The following is a 15,982-nucleotide window of genomic DNA, read 5'->3' as shown; positions in this document are numbered from 1 at the left end:
TTAACCGGATTCTTAAACCATAAACCGGATCAAAATTGATCGGAAAGTGTGTGGTCGGTCTAGAACATTTTGAAATTCCCAAGCAAGTTATTAAAATTTTAGAAAACGATGCGATATGAAGATGACACGTTTGAGGTTATGTGTCGGTGGTCTCGGTCCATATGAATCATGACCAATTTAACCAGGAAAATAATAAATAGAAAGACTTTGCGGTGTCTCTGTAAGTACATTATTGTAATATTTGAATATTTTTCAACAACTACCAACGCACTTTTCCATTGGAACTTTCAAAAACCCCTAAATTCAACTTGACGGCTGAAAATTTCCTAAAGACCACTCACCAAGATAAAGAATGGAGTATATACAGAATTTTCGTCCGGTTTGAAGTTCCCGCCAATTTCAAATGGTGTGGTCGCCTGATGATTGACGAGTCGGTTGGTCGGTAAAAAAGATCGATCTAGAACAGACACGTATGAATTAGGTTAATTTTCCACCGGTCAAAAAGGGAAATATCTAGTAACTAGTAACATATCCTGAATCCTGAATGGCATCAACAGACATTTTGGTTTATTTGTCTCTTCGCACGGCATCTGATATTTCCACGATTAAAATAACCTAAAACTTATCATAACAGAATTTAACATTTACCTGCCACAATAAATAAATTCCAGTAAATAGGTAAGCCAATGCAACATTATCCGACACGGTTTTCACATTCTTCTTGTTACATCAGCCTCAAAGTCACTGTACTGTAACATTTTTTATATTGCTGTTTCGATTTTTCAGGTTTCAAATGCGACACTGCACAATTTATAATATTTTTTTAACTCTGGATGAGTACACGGAACAGGAGCTGCATATTTGCGGTATAATCTTACAAATTCTGGATTGGTGACAGTAAAAGTTCGTTTTATGTCAGTTTTTGTGTCAGGAACGGCCACTTTTAATACAGAATGTTCATCCTAGATGTCATCGATAGACATTTTGGTTAGTTCGTCATCGTCTCTTCGCATGGCTCCTAATATTCCCATGATTAAAATGACCTAAAAAAGGGCAGATTATACAGCAAATTGATCTGGTCTCGTGTCAATACCTTAGACTTTTTCGCCTGATAACCAACTGACTTTTTTTCAAAAAAGGTACCAATTTCAGAAACTTCGTAACTCCAATGCCATCCCGTATGTTCAGCGTGAGCTTCAACATTGAATATGTGCTCCATAAAGTTGAACTTTTCACAGTTTTTGATTTTTCCATTAAATAAGCCAAAACAACATTCTCCGACACCGTTTTCACATTATTTTTATTACACCACTCTTTAAAGTCATTGTAACACTTATCGTACTGCCGTTTGGACTTTTCTGGTATTAAATTGGACACTGCACAATCTGCAATATTTTTTAACTCCGGGGAAGTAGACGGAACAAAAACGTAATTTTCTTGCGACATTTTTCCAATTTTTCTCAAAATGAATTGTTTTATTTATGTCGTTTCCATAGCGACATGGCGACATGTAGGCCGACTTTATTTTTATTGACAGTGAAGGAAATTTTACTTGTTCATTTTATAATTACAAATTTTCGGGTTGCACACAAAATGTTGTGTACACCTTGGCTACGAAATACTTTGACGACCTCGAGATTGTCTTGTCTCGGCCGCAAAGCGGCCTTGACGACAATTTTTCTCTCGGTTCGTCAAAGTAGGATTTCGCAGCCTTGCTATACAAATAACTATTTTCCCAAACAGTTTCATTCACTTGTTTTTTACATAAATTATAAGTCATTTCAAAGAGAGATGTGTAAAGAAATTGAAAAGTTTGGGTTGCCATTTCTCACTTGGCCGCAACCCCTTGGCAACCGGGTGTAAACATGTACGTACCTCTCTCAGAAGAAATCCAGTAATAGATGACGATGAGTAGAACTCATACACAAAAAATGTTTCTAATAAAAGTCTTTTCGTTTTCGATACAAAAATAATTGAAAATTTGGTCAAAATTTGCTGTACGCTAATGAGTTAATCGGTTTTAAAAAGGTAATTCTGGTTGCTTGGCTGCAATATATTTAGCAACGGTACCTGTAACACCTATGACATTTGTCAAGTTTAAATTTAAATTTGCGAATCCTTCAAAAAGTTATGAAATTCACAAAACAAGAATACGTCGATTTACATTTACTCTATGGCGAAACACGTGGTAATTCAAGACCGGCAAGGCGACCATGCGGCGAGCGCTTTCCTGAAGGAGTCCTTCCGTCCCGTTGAACTTTTGTGGAGCTACATCTGCATTTATGTGAGGTTGGTTCTGACTGATTCTAATTGTTGGTATACGAAGTTGAAATAAATACAAAAGGCCAACTCCAGAAACGTGTAACAGACGCCGCGAACCAGATTCGTAAAAATCCAGAAATGCTGAATCCTGTTTATGAAAATTGGTACCGGCGTACTCAAATGTGCTTAAATGCCAACGGAAGGCACACAGAACATTTATTATTAATTTTTCTAGTCTAGTTTACCTTTCATTAGTTAGTAGATATTCTCAGTTAGAGTTGAAAGTACGAATATGTAAAGTGTAAATAAATTTATTCAATACATTATTTTGGCTATTTAACCACAATTAAGACGATACTCTTATTACACAGTTCTTCCACAATTTTGCACACACTACCTCTACATTTATTTACACATTGAGGAACACCACTTTATTTATTACTCATTCATCTCAGTCTACAAAATCAGCTTTTGTACCTAAATAAACTTGTAAATTAACGCACACAGTGTACAGCGTTTTCAATAAATGTCATTAATTTGATTTAGTTTGTCAGATTTGAGTTTTGTCATAAACGATTCAGGTAAACTCCGTCCAGCGAGAGATTGGGAGAGTTTAAATTGTAGGCTTGTAACCCAATACTACAAAATGCACTAGAATACAATACAAAAAAATTTAATAAAATAAATTGTTGTGGTGATACAAGGCGGTCTTAAGTAAATGTAGATCGCCTTGGGTGATACCTTTGAAATAATTTCGCGGGCATTGTAATCCTACGCCAATTTATGCTGTCACAGCAAATTGTCAAATTTCAGCTGTTGTCGTTGCCGCTGTCATTTTGAATCGTCAACACCGTGTGTGGTTTATTTGCTCTTTCGTCTTCAAGTGAGGCATTTTGTTGTGTTTAAAACTTGTTAATTATCTGGGAAAAGTTAGTTTGTTGGTTTGTATTGACTAAGTTCTGTATTGTTAACCTCCGAGTAATGTGTGTTTTGTTCGTTATTTCTTGCTTAACTATTTTTTTTGTGGTGTTTAAACTTTCTAAGTTTTTAAAATTAGTTAGTTTGTTGTTTTAGTTTGTTTCTGCTCTATAAGTTCCCTATTGTTTACCTTCGAGTGCCTTTTTTAAGTGACATTTCTATTTATAAACATGAATCCCTTTAGTGATATCACGAACAATATCTAGATTGATGCAAAGGTATGAAGATAATATTTTTAATTTAATTATATTGCTTTAAAACTATTTTGTAGGCAACCCGAAGCTGTTTGACTGTAGCTGGCAACCCAGCAGCCCAGAAGATCATGCAAGTGCTTATTCATTTTTCATAAATGAAAAACTTACAACTGAAAGTCCACTGGAGGTTGCTTTTCATACCTTTATAACACAAAATAGTATTATACCTATCATAATTTTATTGACATCATCATTGATTAGGTCAGATTAGTCAAGGGTTAAAAGTATTTTTCTTACAGGTCACTGCGAGATGCTTAGGAGTTAGCAAAAACACAGTGTCAAAGTGTAAAGGTGGTCCAACTAAAACATCATCAAGAAAGTTGACGAGGCAGCGTCCCAGAAGAGTTACAGCAGACTTGCATTGCAATATTAAGCAAGAAGTTCATCTTGTACTCAATGATATGGTGCAGAGCAGTAAGACAAGGGTTGTGTACTGTAAAGCTAGTTTTTTTTCAATGAGATATTTCTTTTTTAAATTTTCAGCCTTATATCGCCACAGGTTCTTTTGATGTTTATTCAATAAGTAAAGTTAATATTCTAAAATATATTTTAATAAGACAAGTTGAATTCGGACTGGCGCACGATAGTCGGTCATTCAGACAAACGTCTGCAGGAAGTCTCAGGATTTAATTTAAATTAACCTTGACGATCTCGTTGTCCATTTTTGTTAGCAGCACTGTCCATAATTTTGTGTAAGTCAGAAATTTAATTTGAAATTAACCAGTTACTGCAGGTGAAAACAAGAACGTATTTGATTTTATTTATTTGAAAAATTAAATACAGGCGTCCTTCAACCCAAGGAATTGTTTTATTTTAACTCCTGGCCCCCTGAGAAGTTCCCCATATTTTGCTTCACGAACTGATCTTCCGCTATTTTGAATACAACAATTTCGTAGACATTTCACGACCAGCAAAATTAAGTCGTTTGATTTCGCATTGATATAAAATTGATATATAAACGATCTTGTTGGTTGAGGTTTTACTTTTAAATACTCTTGACGCAAGTAGTTATCAAGAGTAGGTAACCTACGTACACGTCTTCGTGTAAAATACTGGAACTGTAATATTTTCATTCATTTTATCTCTTATTCGTTAAGGTACTTCATTAATTAGAGCATAATTTCAGGGCACAAAATGTTACTGCTTGAAGGATATATTTCAAATTTTACCCGCGCTAGGTACTACTTTCTCTGCGTAGAATTTAGTGATTTTTATGTCAACCAATCTCTCACTGGACAAACTATACCTATGTTGCTTAGATACTGTCATCCCTACAAACACCAACAATTAATTCCTGAGCAGGTACGTATTTTTGTGGTCAGCAGCGTCGAATGGGTGTAGATAGGGGTTAATTTATCCCCATTATTTTGGACCTAATGAACAGGGGTTTTTTGGACTTAGATCCTTCTAATGACCCAGAATTTTTTTGGCAGATTATATCGGGACCACCCTGTATATCAAATTAAAGCTATTTTTTCTCTCTACACGATGGAGTACGGTTGCTTATGGAAAAGTGGCCGCAAAGAGGGGTAACTGTTAAAGATAGATGAGAGCGAAAGAGAGTTAGCGCACCATACCGTGAATTTTTTTTATGTTGTATCTGTAAGGAAAATCGGGCTCTGACAACATCCAAACGCTGATAAGGAGCTGCGGGAATCCAATAGGTACGACTCGCCCCCTTACCCCTCGGGGTACTTGGCTCGGGAGGGCATCTGCTTGAAGTCCGTTGGCGTCATGATAACGTGGGAATCCAATAGGACGCACCCGCCTAACTAGTGGAGTAAAATCGGACTGAAATTATGACTTTTAGTGATTCCAAGGTATAACTAAATGAGACCTATACTATCTTGTAGAGGACATTTTGGGGCATCAGGAATGGCCATCTACAACTTTTTTGAATAGGACCGAACTTTGAAAACGGCCTTTATACGTAGTTGAGGTGTAGTCCGAAAAACTACGTTTCTCGTAACATTTAACGCTGTGTTAATTCAACCATTGAAGCTATAATTATGATTTTCTGTATATTTGTAGTAAAAAGTACAGCGCTTCGAATAGTGAATCGGAAATTTCGCAAATATAGATAGTTTTGAAAAAAATAATTAATAAATTTAGATTAATCAAAAATGCGCATCGTAAACTTCACTCTGCTGGGATCTATGTGAAATGTTGAAAATTTCGATACACATGCAGCGAGTCAAATATAACTGAGATATTGTAAAAGTTTTAAAAAAAAGAATTAAGTCAGTAGCTCGTATACATTTTGAGAAAATATTTTTTTATTCGACGAGCGAACGCGCCGGGCGGCTCCTGGCAGGCAGATATAACCCGGCACGCGTATTTAATCGTCTATCGATGTAGGGATTGTAGCAGTCTAAAAACAATAATTGTAAAATTTTGAGTAGGTAATTTTTTTGTACTTATTTTTGCTAAAATTTACCTACTTTAAATGCTTTCTTCTTCGTCATATTCATCCTCATATAAACAAGAAACATTGTTCTGACATTTTTTGCAAGAACAATTACTGATGCACGTACATTTATTGTTTAATTATTTTTTTAAATATAAGGATAGATAAGCAATACCATTACAAAAAAAAGCAGAATATTATTTCTCGTCGATTCTCCTGTTCCTACATATAAAAAATGTTAGAAAAATGTCTTCAAAGTCAATCAATATCAAAAAATATTATTTTTATACTAGTTTGAATTGCAGTTCAATTCTCTCTTATTTTTACTTCCTGTTCTTTTGCAAAATATGCTCATTTTAAGTATGTCAAAGATTTACCTATGGGTTTTTTAGTGCACACATGTACCTACTTGAAAATTAAATTTGCAAGTGTTACCAGCGATGCATTTTTCAACGTTTTAAAATCGGTAGAAAAAAACAGCATGTTCTTCTGAAAACATTTAAAGAGGGAAAGTTAAACGCGATGACTATGACCGAGGCGTTAAAATTTCTACTAAATTCGCACTGGCTTTTTTAAAAAATAAAACTGAGACCATTAACATATTAAACCAACTGAGGTATAAACTGACTACAACCCCCAATAAGTCTGCTAAAATATTGCCACCAACAGATGATGCTTTTGGTCAACATGTGCTAAGGTATTAAAATTAAAAAATAATTATTATTATGTACATACTTCACTCAAATTTTAGATGCATTGATCAATTACGTATATCGTTGTGTAGTCATGTATAGTTTGTCCAGCGAGAGATTGGTTGACATAAAATTCATTAAATTCTACGTAGAGCAAGAAGTAGCTAACGCACGTAAAATTTGAAATATATCCTTCAAGCAGTTTATAACATTTTTGTCATGCTCTAATTAATGTATTCTAGTGCGTTTTGTAGTGTTGGGTTAATTTAATACAATTTAAAATCTCCCAATCTAAACAAGGGCATTTTACAACCTGTTTTAGCTACAATGGATCCCACACCTAATGACATTAGAAAACTGATGAACATTTTTTGCACAGACCAATGATGCCAAAATAATAAATGTATGTGCATGAAGGAAGGCTTAAAATGCTGCAGATTGTTCTTGCAAAAAATGTCACAACAATGTTTCTTGTTTAGGTATAAGAGAATGAAGATGACGAAGAGAGCATTTAAAATAGGTGAATTTTAACAAAAATACAAAAAATTTACCTACTCAAAATTTTACAATTATTGTTTTTAGACTGCTACAATCCCTACATCGATAGACGATTAAATACGCGTGCCGGGTTATATCTGCCTGCCAGGAGCCGCCCGGCGTGTTCGCTCGTCGAATAAAAAAAATATTTTCTCAAAAAGTATACGGGCTACTGACTTAATTCTTTTTTTAAAAACTTTTACAATATCTTAGTTACATTTGACTCGCTGCATGTGTATCGAAATTTTCAACATTTCACATAGATCCCAGCAGAGTGAAGTTTACGATGCGCATTTTTAATTAATCTAAATTTATTAATTATTTTTTTCAAAACTATCGATATTTGCGAAATTTCCGATTCACTATTCGAAGCGCTGTACTTTTTACTACAAATATACAGAAAATCATAATTATAGCTTCAATGGTTGAATTAACACAGCGTTAAATGTTACGAGAAACGTAGTTTTTCGGACTACACCTCAACTACGTATAAAGGCCGTTTTCAAAGTTCGGTCCTATTCAAAAAAGTTGTAGATGGCCATTCCTGATGCCCCAAAATGTCCTCTACAAGATAGTATAGGTCTCATTTAGTTATACCTTGGAATCATCTACCCTCAGAAATAAGCGAGCTAGATATGTGATTTTACTCCACCCCGCATTATCATCTAGCTTTGTATATATTACACCGTGTTGGGGTGGAAAGGGATTTTAGTTTTTAGTTTAGAAACACATGTTAACAAGAGATCACCTCTCATTTTTGTATTAGAATTGTTAATTACCGTATTAACGTATTAATAAACTTTATAATTGCTTTATAATTTAAAGACTTCTTACATATCTTTGATTTTAAATATTTCTTCCTATAGCAATACAGCAACACTTCTAATAAGGTATTTTGTTTGGTGCTGTCGAGAACATAAACATACGAAGAGAAGATTACAAATAACGCTATAATCCTACCCCTAACTAATGATCGGCCCAACTGAACGATAAATAAATCCCTCTACCGGACGCCTGGCCCAACTGACCAACGCCGATCTTTGTCACTACTACCTGTACTACAGGTAGACCGCGAGGTACCCACAGGTACCTAGCACATAAAGAAATTGACGGTCGAACACGAGATGTTTCACCCATTTTCAATTCCTGCTCCTTACTTCACTTGTATTCGTAAGCTTTTCGATGTAAACGCATCTTTCCTGAGACTGCCAGAGTTTAATTTTGCTATCTAAAGTATATTTATATATACTGATACGTGATAAGTTGTCACTTCCGTTATGTAGAGCAGACGACCTGACTTCCATGTGAAGGAAAGGTGCTAGCGGTGATCTAAAAATATATATGCGACGAGGGGAAGGAGGTTTATCAGGTTTCCATGAGAGGGGAAACAATTTCTCAAGTTTCAATTTCGTATATACAGGGTGGTCCCGATATAACCTGCCAGAAGAAATCCAGTAATAGGTGACGATGAGTAGAACTCATACACAAAAAAAGTTTCTAATAAAAGTCTTTTCGTTTTCGAGATAAAAATAATTGAAAATTTGGTCAAAATTTGCTGTACGCTAATGAGTTAATCGGTTTTAAAAAGGTAATTCTGGTTACTTGGCTGCGATTTCTTTAGCAACGGTACCTGCAACACCTATGACATTTGTCAAGTTTAATTTTAAATTTGCGAATCCTTCAAAAAGTTATGAAATTCACGAAACAAGAATACGCCGATTTGCATTTACTCTATGGCGAAACACGTGGTAATTCAAGACCGGCATGGCTACCATACGGCGAGCGTTTTCCTGAAGGAATCATTCCGTCTCGTTGTACTTTTGTGGAGCTACATCTGCATTTATGTGAGGTTGGTTCTGACTGATTCCAATACGATGGCGTCCCCGATCCTCCATTTAACCCCTCTGGATTTTAATTTTTGGGGCCACACGAAAGATTTGGTATACGAAGTTGAAATAAATACAAAATCAGCTTTTGTACCTAAATAAGCTGGTGAATTAACGCACGCAGTGTACAGCGTTTTCAATAAATGTTATTAATTTGATTTAGTTTGTCAGATTTGAGATTTGTCATAAACGATACAGGTACCTATGTTGCTTAGATACTGTCATCCTTACAAACACCAACAATTAATTCCTGAGTAGGTACGTATTTTTGTGGTCAGCAGCGTCGAATGGGTGTGGATAGGGGTTAATTTATCCTAATGACCCAGAATTTTTTTGGCAGGTTATATCGGGACCACCCTGTATAAGTATCATGTTAGGTATACGAACTCACTTCTACAGCAATTATGCATATAATAGTATCGCACCATCGTAGTGACTTCCAGCAATGTTGCCAAATTGAATACTCGTCTAGATTGAAAACATGCTAAATGCCAGTGGCGGCTCGTGGGTTTTATTGTTGAGGAGGCAAACTTGAACAAACATAGTAATAATAAATACACCATAATAATAATCTTTTTAAATATACTATACCGGGTGCCCCAAAATGCTTACCAGTACTATTGGGGACAAATTGCTTTGGTCGTCAAAGTCAGTTGACTGACATAAAGTTGTAAAGCAAGCATTAGGACGGTTAACCTTATTTTTTACTACTGTCAACCACTGTCACTGTCAAACTCATCGTTGCAAAATGTTAAATACCGAAAAATGGACAACTGAAGAAGATATTCCTAGGAGGAAAAATTGAAAAGGTTTCCACAAGGTAATTTGGCCCATCGACAATCCCCTAGAAACAAGGGAGATGATTCTAAATTTTTGAATGGTGGAAGGTGCCATATTTCTGACAAGACAAAAGTCAATAATTTGAAATTGTCATCAATATTGACTTGACGTTAATGCTTGGTTTACATTAATTTGTTTTGAAGTCACAGAAAAATGACGACCAAAGTATTTTGTCCCCAATAGTACATACGTTGTTAAGTCAAAATATCAGGTCTTCTTTTTTGTAGAAGATATGAACCTACTGTCGCGAGCAATAAATTTTGGTCGTCAATGTCATTTCAAAATTTGGTTAGATTATCACAAATTTAAAAAATTTCCCTGCCTGATTATGCCCATGTCAAAAAAATGAGAACAAAATGACAATTAATGTCATACAACATGATGATAGGTTATGACATTTACGACTGTTTTACAATTGAGCATTTTCAATTGCGTCAAAGAATGACCTTGACGACCAAAATTTATTGTTCGCGACTGTACATAATATTTGTTGTATTTTCATTTTTGGTGTCGTTCGATACAAAGCGACTAAACCGTGTTTTCTGTTTCAACAGCAAATAGCATGCAAGGTCAACAAAACAACAAATTTTTGTTCACACTTCCGACTAGTCGTGTGCATTTCTGATACCACGTAACCACGTAGTGTCAAATTACCGTTTCTGCTTTCCACTTACGCATATAAGGCCGGTTAAATTTGGTTGTGGCTGATCTTGACTTTTTACAATTTGTCGTAAGACAATGAATTAAATGGATGATTTAACAATTAATCAATAACATCTTCGCAATTTCTTTAATTTCCATATCTTTCTTCATTTTATTAAACAATATAAAAATAAATAAAACACGGACTTTTGACCAGGGACCAATAACACCACTCCAAATCCAAAACAAAAACAAACGAGCACCTACAATCTACACTTGTAAACGACCACCGGTGCGTGGTCAAGAGTCAAGACTCGTTAGAGCTCGGCTACAGTTCGAGACCCAACAGCGTTCGTTCCCGCGATGGTCATATGTACATGAATCGTGACGTCTGTAAACAAGGCAAGCCTCCGGCCGAAGTCATTTCTCGGGCACAAAACGATTTATTCCGAGAGCGTCGATGCTAGTTAGGCGCATTTCCATGCATTTTCGTCCGCTTAGCGGCGAACAGTGCTGCGCTAAATTAAACTATGCCTCCGGCCGATAAAAGTAACAAATGCTAACCGCTAAAATCTTCTTGTAACACATTTTTAAGAGAATAATTATCATTTATAAGCAAATATCTTCATAAATAATATGATTTAATTAAGTATTATATTTTTTATTTTCTTTTTATTTAATTTTATTTGGGGAGGCACTGCCTCCGTTGCCTCCTCGGAGGAGCCGCCACTGTTAAATGCACTTAAGGAAAATCTTAGAAAAACTGAGAAAATTGTTACAGCGACTTTAGCAATAATTTCTGTGTTGCAGGTTGGTATATTGGTAAGTACCGTGTGATGGAAAATAAAATAAATCGAGATGGCCGTGATTAATATCTTTCAGTTGGCAGCACGTAAAAATTTAATTCAAGTGTCATTAAATGTCATTACAATAGTAATGGTCCTATTCGACACCTCGGACTTGTTTTCAAGAAAAGTTTTCGGACTTTCAAGGCACTTACGGTTGGCTTTAAAAAAACGGGAACTGTCAAAAAAAGTTCTGTCAGGTCTTATTAAATTTTTATAGTTTGAAACGGCCTTTTAAAATTTTGGTTAAAAAACTGCACTGTGTCAGAAATGCCACTTGTGCAAATACAGATACTACTGTCAAACAGACACAAATTGACAAATTAAATTTCCAATTCACATTAGGTCAAATTTCATTTCTCGTTTTCGTAGATTTCGGCGGTTTAACCACATATAACTGTGAAACATGAAGCAAGATAGGCCTGATTTAAGCTATGAAGATCTGGTAACAAGGCTAACAAATATTATTATTCAATTTACAGTCGCGGCCGTTGAAAACTCAGACACTTTGACAACGCCAAACTTTTGGCTTTGTAAATGGTATTGAAAGTTACGTTTCTCAAAATGTCACTCAAACATTATCCACATTAGGTAATTTCTCTCGCAATGACTCCGCTATTCACACCGTCCCTCAGTCTAACACATTTTTGCAAATCAGATAATTGCGGCATTTCAAAAGTTTCGCGCGATTCTGACCTAATATATCAAAAACTGACATTAACTTTATAATCCTTGATGAAAATCCTGTTTATACAGAATGTTGAAATCTTTCCTTTCAACGGCCGCGACTCTACATGATTTTTCACAAAATGAAAACGTTTTATTTCAGTAAAGTTCGAATCTATTTTATTGTTTGTGCTTTCACACTGACATTTTTACTCCCAAATGACATTCTATAAAGTAGCTATCTCTTTTCAACCTAATGTACCACAAGCTACTGAATTAGAGCAAGACGCGAGTAATACGTTTATTCCATTAGCGACGTCAAATTTTTAGGTTATCTATGTTTTAACTACATTTGTCTTAGTTTTGTTTAATTTTGCTTGAAATTTCCGCCGTATGATGCCAAGGAAAAGCTACACAACTCTTGTTTGAACAGCAGCTACTGCCATAAGCGGACCATTATTATGTATAAAATACATTGTCTCAAGGTGCCAAAAATAGGACCATGCACTGCTGTCAAATGTGGAAAGCAGACGCAGGTCATGTCGATTTCTTGATTCGGACTAAGCTCATCGGACTATAATAAAAAAAGGACTACCTATATTGTCGTAGTTTATGCAGAGTGAACACTTTAACAAAGTCATGGCCAACCCTCATGCATTTAGAAAATGAATTTATAATAGGAGTACACTGCTGTGCAGACAAATCGCGTACATTTCAAAAATCAAGCAAAGTTTTCGAGTAAGTTGTGCTTTGTAAATATGGATTCTGACATATTTGTAAATAGATTATAAACTTAAACTGTCAGTGAAATTATTACATTCTATAGGAAAATGAAACAGTTGACACTGACAAATAAAGTGTCATAATTAATCTAGACCGACTTAACACAGCGAAAAATAGGTGTACGCGATTTTCCTGCACAGCAGTGTACTTCCTAAGACATCAAATCATAATTTAAAAAAAAAAACAGTCGATTTACAAGTGAAATATTTATTATTGCAAATACATATAAAATGGCTACCTACTTTCAAAACAAAAATTAAAATTTGAAAAAATAATGTTTAGTGGTAAGTCCTTACATGATACAGTACTTAAAGTCCATTCGTTTTAATAAACAATTGTCAATGTCAAAAATTCTTATAAGACCGGACTGTACCACCCCAGATTCCCCAGAATATCGTATTTATGGACCGGATGTATAATGGTTTTTACACTAGATATTTATTGAGGTTATGTATATGTTGCGCTTTGACGTTTTTCTATCGCAATTACACAAATCACAATAATAATGTCATATCCAGCGACCCGTACGCAAGTACCTACAGAAAAATGATATCTGTTAAGACCTTGCACATCAAAAGCAATGTTATGATGTTTAATGATTCTTAAAAGTGAGTTGCGTCTTCAAACTTAGCAAGGAGAAATGAAGGTTTGTACGGAATATTTACTTGAAATCCAATAAATCGGGAAATGTGAACGGTTAAATAAAATGTGGATTAAAAGATAAAAGACAAAAATTAGTTTAATATTAGAAAAATGAAAAAACTAGGTTACTTCAAAAATATGAGCAGTTTTCTCGCAAATTTCTTTCATCGACATTCATGGTTTTTCCGTCTCCAATTCTTTGCAGTATCGAACTACTGCCACCTTTTCACGTTGAAGAAGCCCTGACCTGTACCCCTTTTACGTGAAGCCATTCTTGTTTTGAATTTTATATTACACAAGTCTTGCGCATGTCAAAAGGACGAAATTTGGCTGACACTCAGAGATGCCAAGATTGATTTATGAAATAACTAGGGTTGACATTTTGGCAAGTCTACCACCTTGACAACATTTTGACAATTGTTTATTAAAACGAATGGACTTTATGTGTAAAGACCTGCCTAAGTATACAAAGGTACCTACCTACAAAGTAAAAATATTGCAAAACATGTTGATTACGAAAAATTACACACCTACCTAAACTGATCCCAAAAAGAAAACATAAACTTGATTCGTATGTTGGTTTTTGGTTTATCGTCTCAAATTTTTTGTAGCTAAGCTTTTGATGGACATGCTTCTTCAGAGCGAGCCAGCATGACCACCGAAAGCTCAGCTACAATAAATTTAAGGCTGATAAAGTGATAAACCAGAAAACCAACATACATACATACATACATGTTTTACTTAATTTTTATCAAGTGTTGAATTTTTGATTTAATTACCATAACAGTTCCTTGGCTTCCAGTTTTTTCAATAAATTGTTTAACAACTTCTCCTGGTGGGTAGCACCCTTTTCTTATACAGGGTGGAACGAAAGAATCAAATATTGGCTGTAACTTTTTAATTTGACAATTTATGGAAAAATATTTAATATAAAAGTTGATTGGTGTATTATCCTGCATCATCTGGTCTTTCTAGTTTGTTCCTATCTTCTTTTGTTTCGCTGCTATGGCAACCAACTTTGGTTTTTTAAATAGCATCCATACATTTTTTGTGTGATTTTCAAACAAGCGTATCTTTCTGTATTCATAAATAGAATTTTGCCATTATGGGAAAAAAGAATAAAATTTAAAAAAAAAACAAAGGTCACTTCCACACATTTTTTCGGATCTGGTACCCCCGCGCCCTCTAATGCCCAAATATGCAAAAAACACGGCGAAACGTTGTCACTTCCGATTTCGGAAGTCACAACGTAATTTTGGAAGTGATAACGAATGTTACGTACCTATTTTGGAAGTGACATGATACACTTCATATGTATATCAGTGGAGATAATATATTTATAAAAACTGCAAAAAATTGCACAATGGAAAAGGTATTTATGTAATTCTTAATACATATCTATTGTCATTTAGTTTAATAAATTTTGTTGCGATTCACCTTAATATAAAAGTGATGTTATTTTACTTCTTATTCATAAAAAACATTTTTTTCTTGTATGTTTATAGGAGCAAAAACAAGGGGCTGTGGATTCCACAGCAATTATTTGCTGTATTTGGGAGCGGGCTGAGAATACAGATGCTCCAAGTATACATCAAGTATTCTCGTGTCAAAAATAAATTACTCCCTAGAATTCGAACTTTTAGGGAAATAACGTTTTTCATGTTGTGTGTAACTAGAATTTTCAAAAGTATTTTGAATGCCTAAGGTTGCTTACTTTGAATTGAGAGATTAAATCCAAATAAATATGCCGCCAGTAACCAAAATTGATTGTGAAACGAAAAATCATCTATCACTTAGCGAGAAATTAGTCATTTGCAACTGTTACAATTAATTTGCTGTCTTACATTTTTGGGATATCTTTTGTTTGACACCAGAAGCCACATAGCCTCCAATCTAACCAAATTTATGGCAACCTAGTAACGAATATCCCTAAATTCTAGGGAGTAATTTATTTTTGACACGAGAGTAAAATTGACTGCCAACGTTAAAAATAACGGCAACGAAATTAAAAAACAAAAAAAGTTTTTGTTCATTCCTGCTGTAGAAAACAATTCACTGAGCGAAAAAGCGTTTCTTCAGAAATAAATAAACTTGAAATTCTTCAAAATGTTTCAATTGAAGTTAAGAAAATGTGCAAGTACATTTTTTTAATGGGATGAAAATTGTTTTATTTGCACGAAACAATTGGCACAAAAAAAAGTCAAGCAAACGCAGAATATATCCGCTGTCACTTCTTGTGACACAAAATATAAATTAATTAATATCATTAAAAACGTGATTTAATTGTATGTATTAATCCTATATCATTTTTAATGTGTAATGGAAAAAAAACTCCTATTCATAATTAATTGTTTATAAAACATTTTGGAAAAATATTCATATAATTTAAATCTTTTTATAATGATATAATAAAAAAAAAAACTGAAATACCTATTACTATTCGAACTTTCAATAAATATAGTGAAAAACTGCATTTTTTCCATAAATAGCGTAATTATTGTTTAAACAATATAAATATTTACGTGCCCCAACCAAAATGTTTCTGATT

The 15,982-nt window shown here is 34.5% G+C and overlaps 1 long non-coding RNA gene across 1 annotated transcript; it reads left to right on the top strand.

The window, feature by feature from the left end:
* The first annotated feature begins 539 nt into the window (after positions 1-539).
* On the top strand, positions 540-4,293 carry LOC138133196 (uncharacterized). Its single transcript, XR_011160275.1, has 3 exons — positions 540-678; positions 787-3,458; positions 3,512-4,293. It is a non-coding gene; the product is annotated as an uncharacterized lncRNA (long non-coding RNA).
* Positions 4,294-15,982: the final 11,689 nt, after the last annotated feature.

This window comes from Tenebrio molitor, chromosome 1 (genome assembly GCF_963966145.1).
Source record: "Tenebrio molitor chromosome 1, icTenMoli1.1, whole genome shotgun sequence".
NCBI classification, from domain to species: Eukaryota; Metazoa; Arthropoda; class Insecta; order Coleoptera; family Tenebrionidae; genus Tenebrio; species Tenebrio molitor.
This window is presented reverse-complemented; position numbering and strand designations above follow the sequence as displayed.